Genomic DNA, 8,639 nt, shown 5'->3' on the forward strand with positions numbered 1-8,639 from the left:
TAATATATCTATCACACATCTTCAGCTTGGCCGAAGTCATTCTGTCACTTGAGTTTGTTACTGAAGTGCCAGGCATCCTCAAAAATAGCATATGCCCTACACCATGGTTTTAAGATACAAATTGGATAAGTTGATATTATTAAATACGATTAGACCCGATGCAGTAGATATCTTCTCTGAATGTTAAGTATAAAAGTCTAATTTTTTTTCTAGATGAAAACAATTCTGCTAGAAAATGAATATGTGGTTTTTGTCTATGTCCCTCATTTATAAATATATGCATTTGTAAAATATTACAGATTACCTCCTGGGGGAAAGGGTCTCTCACTCCCCACCCCAAACTCTTGAGAATAAACTTAAATTTAGTGACTTACCAAGTTATGCATGGATATCCTTGCCCTAAAATATCGCAATGGTAGGGGAGGGGAGACATCTGAGGAAAGAACATCTAATTCTGGGGGCAGAGACAGAGGAGCTGAATTTGCAAATTAAGATTTCCTGACTTGATAAAATCCTACTTCCGTGATGGTTATAGATGATCACATGATTTCAGGAATATTTATGATTGAAGTTGTTCATGGATTGATCTGGGAAACTAACTGCCATATATATTGATAATAGTTTCTATAGGAAAGTGTATTCTGAATTACAAATAACCACCTTATAGCTAAGCTTTTGAAACACAATTGTCTATAATTGGGGAACCCTCTGCATTCAGGGAACAAAAAGACATAATTGCCAGTAAGTGCCTCTAGTGGGGAAGAGAATAATTCACTCCCGTAGAACAAAGTAAATCCAAAGAAGGAAGAGGTTGATCTTCTTTCGAAAGAGAAACTTCTGGTAGAGTAGAGAGTGTGAATTAGAACAGGGGACCTGACTCATCATCCCAATCTGTCACTCCTAGCCTCAGTTTCCTCATCTATCAATTCACGACATTAGCCTTGATCTGTTCTTTGATTCTTAAAGATTGAAGGATCGGAAGAGTGGTTGCATGTGGCCTTGTTGCTACACTGAATCTTGTGACCACTGAATCTTGAGTCTTCCCGGTGTCAGAAGTGGGACTGCCAACCTACAAGTCCCTTGAAGTCAGCAGTCTGCAGCAGTCATCCACTGTAACCAGCTCTAGGCTAAATTGAAGAGATGGCTAACTTAGTCTTCATTCCCTCTTTCCTGCTCTCATCCTAGTGCTGTCCTTCTTGGTGCCCTAAGATTTCCTCTGACTTTGTGGGCTTCTCTTCCTCTGTTAACACCCATAAATAATGGTTTAAATGATGAAAAGGGCTCCATACACTCCTTTCTGGAGTGTGTGCTTTATAACAGAGGACAAAGCCTCTTATTAAGCCAAAGGAATTCATCTCTAAGTGTTGAATCTTAGGCATTAATGTGTTGTTTGGGGAGAAGCTCAGGGGAAAGAGGAGTTTTTCAGCACCTAAGAAATCATACTGCATAAATAGCCAATTTATTCTACTAGCCTTTCAGAAGTTGATGGTACAGTAATGGTTTTCAGCTCTTTCTGCACATTAGCATCTCTGAGTTTTTAGAAAATATCTGAGGACACAAGCCCTGCCCACAAAGATTCTGACTTATTTGTTCCAGGGTGGAACCTGGGGACTGGGGTATTTTTAAAGCTTTGCAGGTAATTCCAGTGGGAGACCGGGATTGAAAGCCCTTCTTATATAGGTACCAAAGCCCCTTTGCCCTTTCCTCCAGAGACCCCTTCTTTCCCATTCCGCCTGCCCGTGCTTCTAGGCCTCTAACAGGCCTGACAGTTCACCTCTCTCTCACCTCTGCCTCCTTGCTCCACAGGGCTGAGTGGGCCAGGGTGTCCGCGCACCACCCCAGGATGGAGGAGCAACACTTCCCTGCCTGGAAGGGGGGTTTCTCTCAGAGGAAGATGTCAGTGGGGCTCCTGACTTGCCTCCTATGTGGGCCTGAGCAGGTGGGCCCTGGCCCACTGGGGAGAATAACATGCTCCTTATTCTCTAAGATGATTTTTCTAGTAGATGGACTTACAAAGGGAATTTTCTGAGCAATTTGATTCAAATTACAATCTATTTCTGCCCCTGTAAGTACCACAAATCAATAACAGCAGTTTCTATTGCAAGTTAGTGAGATTGAACACTGGTATTAATGTTTTATGTGCTGAGAAACCTGTACATTTACTTGGAGTCTTTTTCTGAAAACCTTGATCACAGCCTTTTTTGTGTGAGCTCCTAAGAAAGCCATGCACACCTGATGGGCAGTTAATTGAATCAGGTACAATGAAGTCTCCCGATTCTATAGCCCTTGATTAGTTAATTATTTTTGCAGAGAACTGGATCCACTTAGGCTGGTCTCTTAATGGTTCTCAATTCTGACTGCACATGAATCACCCAGAGAGATTTTTTTTTAAATATCTAGGTCCTGTACAGAGAGGAAAGAAAAACCTTCTGAGGATAGGGCACAGAAATGGTACTTATGAACTGTGCCCCAGGCCAGGAGATTTTAATGTGGAGCCAGGGGTGAGAATTGCCACTCCTCTACAGAGCTTAGCAAGTGGTTTTGGGGACAAGTCCACCGCTGCAACAAGTCTACTCAAACCTGTTCCACACACAGGTGAATTCTCTTCTGAGGTGAGATGTTTGGTTTGGTTTGATTTGTAAATCCTATAATGCTGAATTTTGAAGAATGATGTTGACCAGAAGCAAATGTAAGCAAACCTTTGGGAATCATCCGTTTTTCTGTATTTGAGGAGCTGTTTTATATATAACGTCATAAAAATTGTAAGCATTTTTGCTTTTCCTGCCCAACCACGCATTACGGAGCTTTGCAAGAAAGGAGCTGGCCCATCATGAGGATAGGACATTTCTTTAGCACTTCTGCAACACGAGAATACTGGAGCAACACAATGACCTCCTTTCCCCTGGCCAGCAGAAGGGAGAAGGACGTCACCTGTGACTGGACACTAGAAGGGACTATCGGAGGAAACTTTCTGATATCAGAGATTATTTGGGGGAGGGTTTTTTTTTTTTTTTCTGTCAAGAGAAACAGGAGTTTCCTTGCCTCTGGCATTTAGGAGAGCCCTTTAACGTCCTATACTAAAACTTCGGACAGTAGGATCTGAATGCTCTCTTTACCAGCCTTGCTGTAAATGTCCTATATGATCAAATGGGAATTTTCTTGGGATGAAGAAGAGAACATAATCTGATCACTCCTGTTTCCAGCAAGGCAGCCAAAGAGTATGTTAGGGCCCACGATAGGGAATATGTGCTGTGCAAAGACACAAACCAAATTTGATTTTCTAGTTTCTGTGGAAATCTAAAGATGACATTTAGCAACTACTTCTAGTTGGAATCTCATTCTGACTAAGTAATTGTGTAAAAAAAAAAAAGTACGCATAAAGTATACATATATATGTGCATATGTGTATATGCCATTTTTGACAAAGAAGAAAAACACTGTCAAGAAGAATGATGCTTAAAACATGTCAAGACAATTTTATCAAATAGAAAATAAAAGAAAGGGAGGAAGAGAGGGAGGGAGGGAAGGAAAGAAGGGGGAAGGGAGGAAGAGAGGGAGGAAGGGAAGGAAAGAAGGGGGAAGGGAGGAAGACAGGAAGGGAAAAAAGGAAGGGAAAGGAAGGGAGGGAGGAAGTCTTAGACTGCAAGAACCTGTCTGTCCAGACCAGCTGTATCCATTCCAAGCCCTGTGAGGATGCTGTGAATGCAGAGTGATGATGACGTAGAACAAGGGTGGAGTCTGGGAGATCTCGTTTCTGTCCTTTAGCATCTGTATGACCCCAGGCAGGTCTTTCTTCACCTCTGAGGGCCCCGCCTTCTGAAAAAGGACAAAATTTCCTTTGAGTTCTGAGATTTCCCAGGAAGAGGAATGAGGGAAAAAGTGCCATCTGAAGGCAAAAGAGGAAATTTGCTGACAAAATTAGAAGCATGCTAGTCAAATTTCAAACAAGTAAAGGCAGTAGCATATTATAAGACAGAGATGTATTCAGGCTCCCCCCCATTCCTGATGTATTGACGTGAGTGATATCGGGGTACTTCAGGTTTATTTAAACAGAGAAGCTCTGCTTTGTGCAACTGTATTGCTTATCAGTAACCTGCAGAGTCCCAAGAAAGGAATGCTTTGAAAATATGGAAAAGAAATGTCAGGGGCGGAGTCTAGCTTTTTGGCCCTGAAACTAGATTGCCCTGTGTTCTCTGGCCATTTTTAGGAATCTGTGTTAGTAAATGGAGGCCACAGCATTCAGTTTTGAGGAAGGTGGGAACTTGTACCTCTTCCTTTCTCCTTCTGTGTCAGACCTTCTAGGCGAGGTTCTAGAATGATTAGGCTTTTTCCAGTATTAGTACCATGGCTATAAAATCTAATCATTATTTAAAATCTGCTATACTGACTAGGTGTGAGTTTGGGAATATATAGCACCTGAATACCTAGGCGCGTCCTGCCTCACCGAGGAGACCCTGTTATGAAGACAAAGTGCTAAGCGTTCAGCCTTTAGCAAGGATGAAAAACTCCACGCAACCCGTTCTGTTCGTCTGAGGTTTAAAAGGTTCTTGCAATAATTAACGGGCGAGCCCGTTGACCTAGTGAGGTCTGTCCTCCCGGGAATTTGGGAAGCTGCCCACAAAACGCTGGAGCTTTCTGCCCAAGCAGAGGGTTACATCCTGATCCTTGGGAGAGACCCTCCCGTTTGTCCTTTGAAGTGACTGCTTCTCTGCAGGTGTCAAGTAGCTAGCTTCTTGGGGCTGGCTTGGATTTGGAGCTTCCTGCTAAGTACTCTCAGCAACGCTTCTCCACGGGTCTTTGGGAAGTTTACTTAGTAATCCCTTAAAAGCTTTATGGATATCAGAGACAGTTGTGAAAGTAAAATCAAAGAAGGCTGCCCAGCACTCTCATTCCTGGCTTCAGTTTTGTTTAAAGGTGGGGTAGCCCAGGTAAGGCCTTGAAGCCTTCTACCTCTTCCTATTCACACATTCAGCGCCCTGCCTGCCTGTTCCCGGTCAAGCACATGGGTCGTAAGTGGTCATTCTTTGTTAAATGTCCCATACCAGCCACCAGGGAAGCCCTAGATTTTTTGATGGCTCTTTATTTCACCATTTTTGGTCAGAATAATTGTTAAATATTCTAAAAATGTCTAAATTTTTTTTTTTTTTGGTTAACAATAGACAACTTTATTTTCAAATAGACTTGTTTGGTTTCAAGTTCTTGCCGTGTGACTTTGACCAAACTACTTCACCTCTGTAAGAGTCAGTTTCCTTAACTTTAAGAACTGAGATAATAATACCTACAATCAGTGTTGTAATGATTGCATGAAGTAATGGTGTCCAGCTTTCAGGAGAACACGCGATCTATGGTAAAAAAATCTATAAATGATAGTGGCTATGAGGATGGTAAGTGAATGCTCTTCGTGCAGAGGAAGGCACAGGGTAGGTGGTAGAGGAGGAAATCAGTGTGTTGGGAATATGCAAGTTTGGAGCACACATGAAAGCAACAAAAGGAAATACTTTATTTAAAGATTACAGTGATAAGCAACAGAAAAGAGCTCCAACAATATGTATAGCTAGTAGTGAGATAGGCTTTGCTGACATGTACATCACATGCCCAAACAAACACACACTCATTACCTCTCACCCACATGCATATGCACATATATACATATAAAGTCACATACACACACCACACCCATGTATATACTCATCCACATACGATCATTTATATATAGATATGTGTAATGCATGGCTTGGAAAGCTATTGATAGTGAGGCTTTCAAAACTATGTGTTTAGCATAATCAGTCAACCTGTCCTAGTTTTACTGCCAGAAGTGTCCCTGGCTGTTTCCAGAACAATTCTATCCCAGATACAGGTCATTCACTTGACTATACATTGCATTGTCCTCGTAAACAAGCTTCTTTCCTTTCTGTGGCCCATGTGGTCTCTGTGGTCTTCTATTTTTTAATCTGTTAAAAAATACTTTGAAGTTCAGCTTTGTGGATTTGACATCCAGCTCTCACTGGAACCTAGTAGTGGTTTCCTATTTCTGGTTTATTGCTGAAGAGTGATCAAAAAGAGAAAGCATTAGGGCAAGGTCACTCCAATACACTAAAAAAGAAATATATCGATGGTGAACATTCCAAGGCAAAAAAAAAAAAGAGGGCTCTCTCTCTTTCTCTCTCTCTCTCTCTCAGGGTGATTTCCTGTCTCTGTCCTGTCTTAGAAAATGAGCTATAATTCTCTGAATTATTTGCCACATTACTTACTTTATCAACCATGATATTCCAATCTTTCTATCTGCTTGTAATTAAAGAGAAGAGGCTCTGAATGTCACCAGGACACTGGGGTACAGGCAATGGGACTTGTAAGCTGCTGTAGCAAGATTTTGGTTAAAATTTCCTGCTACTTTAAAACCCCACTACTCAAAAAAACAAAAACAGAAACAAAACCCATCTAGTAACACTTTACCCCCCCCAAAGTGCTGCTAAACCTGCAGATCTGTGCCAAGCTGCCAACATGAGTGTCTGTTCAGACAGATGACGTTTGTACAGTCTGTCAAGCATAAAACCTACCTGCGAGTACAATATAGGAGAAGATGAGAGGGGAGAACTGATTATTATGCTCAGAAATGCTTGGCGATCCAAGATAAGAGTAAACACATCCAAATACAGGATGGTCGTGTTACCAACAGGGCATTTGAGAAGGGTTTGTGCACATGAAGCTCCAAAGTAAAGTGTGAAGTCTCCCCTGACAAATAGTGCTGTGGCTCATGGTTTGGGGTCCTGCATGCCTGCTGTGGGCCAGCACTACTTCTTAATCTGTTTGGTGTGGATCCAATCTATGAAGGTCAAGTGGAGGCAGGCAAAGACGAATACAAGGTAAATGTCGTCAAGACCAACCTGGTGCCTTTGCAAGCTGCTTGGCTACAAGCCTCACCAGAATGATCCCCGGAAACAAACCTTTTGGGGCTCTGGGGGAGCTGTGGATGGATGCAGATTCATCCCTAACAGCACCAAATGATTCCTGGGTTATGGTTGAGAAAGCAAAGAATCTAATGCAGAAGCACTTCATAAGCACATCAAGGAAAGAAGATAAAGGAGTTTATAAGAAACCATTTTCTCTATACATTAAGAACAGCATAACGCCAGACCTGTTAAGCATAACTCTCTCAAATTCCTAAAACAAAAACAATCTGATCAAGTCTGATCAATTACCATCCGGTCTAGAATATCTCTATGGGACACATTTTAAAGAGGGCTTCCTAGGGTATAGACCCATGAGGCAATCAGTTGTTGTCACCAGAGCACCATTACAGGACATGAAATGTGACAACTTCTGAATCTTAGCAATAATTCATTTTCTCCTCACTCTAAATGAGGTCAGTGAAAAGCCGATACTTGGGCTGGGCCTCAAACCGTCATTTTAATAAAAACATATATGTAACTATATATGAATGGGAGTTGACGACCTCAGGGCTCTGGCCCTCTGTCAGTTGGCTCCCCAAATCACCTCTTTGGGGAACCCTTGAGAGAAATCCTATCTATGACAGACTTGCTGGCAAGGAAGAGTGGTGCAGAAGAGAGACCTGGAGTTTAATAGCAAACGGTGATCTTATTTAAGTAAACGTGTTCATAGATTATAGTCTGGATATGGGATTAAAAGGTGATGTGAATATAGTGATTCCTTTGACTTCAACAAGTCCATAAAATTTAGAAAGAAAAAAAATTAATGTTGTGGAAAGAACTGGACACTGGCATTCTCATCAAGCTTTTGCCTCTAAGAATTATTTGACACAGGCTAAGTAGTGCAGCCTCTCTAGAACCCCGTCTTCACACCTATAAAACAGTGGGATAGGCTGAGAAAACCTGTAAGGCTCGCCAGTCACAGCCACAATAACTTAGAATTCTGGATTCCAAGTGTATGGACGAACATTCTTCTGAATTCCCCCAATACGTTGCCTATTCGGTACATTTTGCACCGATAATATTTTGAAACCTTATCAAGTTAAAAATTTCCTCTTCAGGCAGAAACTAAAGAATAAAGAAACATTTACAAAATTCCTCTTTTAGTCATTATCTGGCATTGTTTTATGCCATGTGGACAATTTTAACCACTTAAGAATGATACCTTTACTCCATAAATATTAAATGTGATACTAATCCATTGTAATACTAAGTGCCAAGGGTCACAGATAACCGTGCTAGTACAAGTTTTCTGCATTATGGTGAGAGGGTTGGATTATACAGCACGATGCACTGGGGATATGAGGAGAACATGGAATTAGTAATAGTGTTTGTGTCGCTTTATAACAGCTTTTTGGTCTTTTAACAAGAATCCTGCCACGTGCGCCCTTTAGTGCTAAAGACCTTGCTCAGTGGCTATCATTCCACTGCATTTTGCCCAGCATTGATATGTATGTAAAACATACAAAAGGATATCTAATCGTTCTTTTGTAAAAGTTCCCATCCTTTTGGGTTTCTCTCTGGGATTGGACTGACTGTGAAGTCAGAAAACTCATAATAACTCTAGTGTTCTGAAAATACAATGGTGTGTCTCCAACCCTAAATAAATTGTAGAATGATGAAACACAATCCCATTATTCCATTTCCTTACATATGTGTCACTCTCCATTAGGTCATAAAATAGGGTTGCAA

The 8,639-nt window shown here is 41.4% G+C and overlaps 1 pseudogene; it reads left to right on the forward strand.

Moving 5' to 3' along the window:
- Positions 1-6,515: 6,515 nt before the first annotated feature.
- On the forward strand, positions 6,516-7,165 carry LOC132518331 (large ribosomal subunit protein uL18-like; annotated as a pseudogene).
- The last annotated feature ends 1,474 nt before the right edge of the window (positions 7,166-8,639 follow it).

The sequence above is a fragment of the Lagenorhynchus albirostris genome, chromosome 3 (assembly GCF_949774975.1).
Source record: "Lagenorhynchus albirostris chromosome 3, mLagAlb1.1, whole genome shotgun sequence".
Lineage (NCBI taxonomy): Eukaryota > Metazoa > Chordata > Mammalia > Artiodactyla > Delphinidae > Lagenorhynchus > Lagenorhynchus albirostris.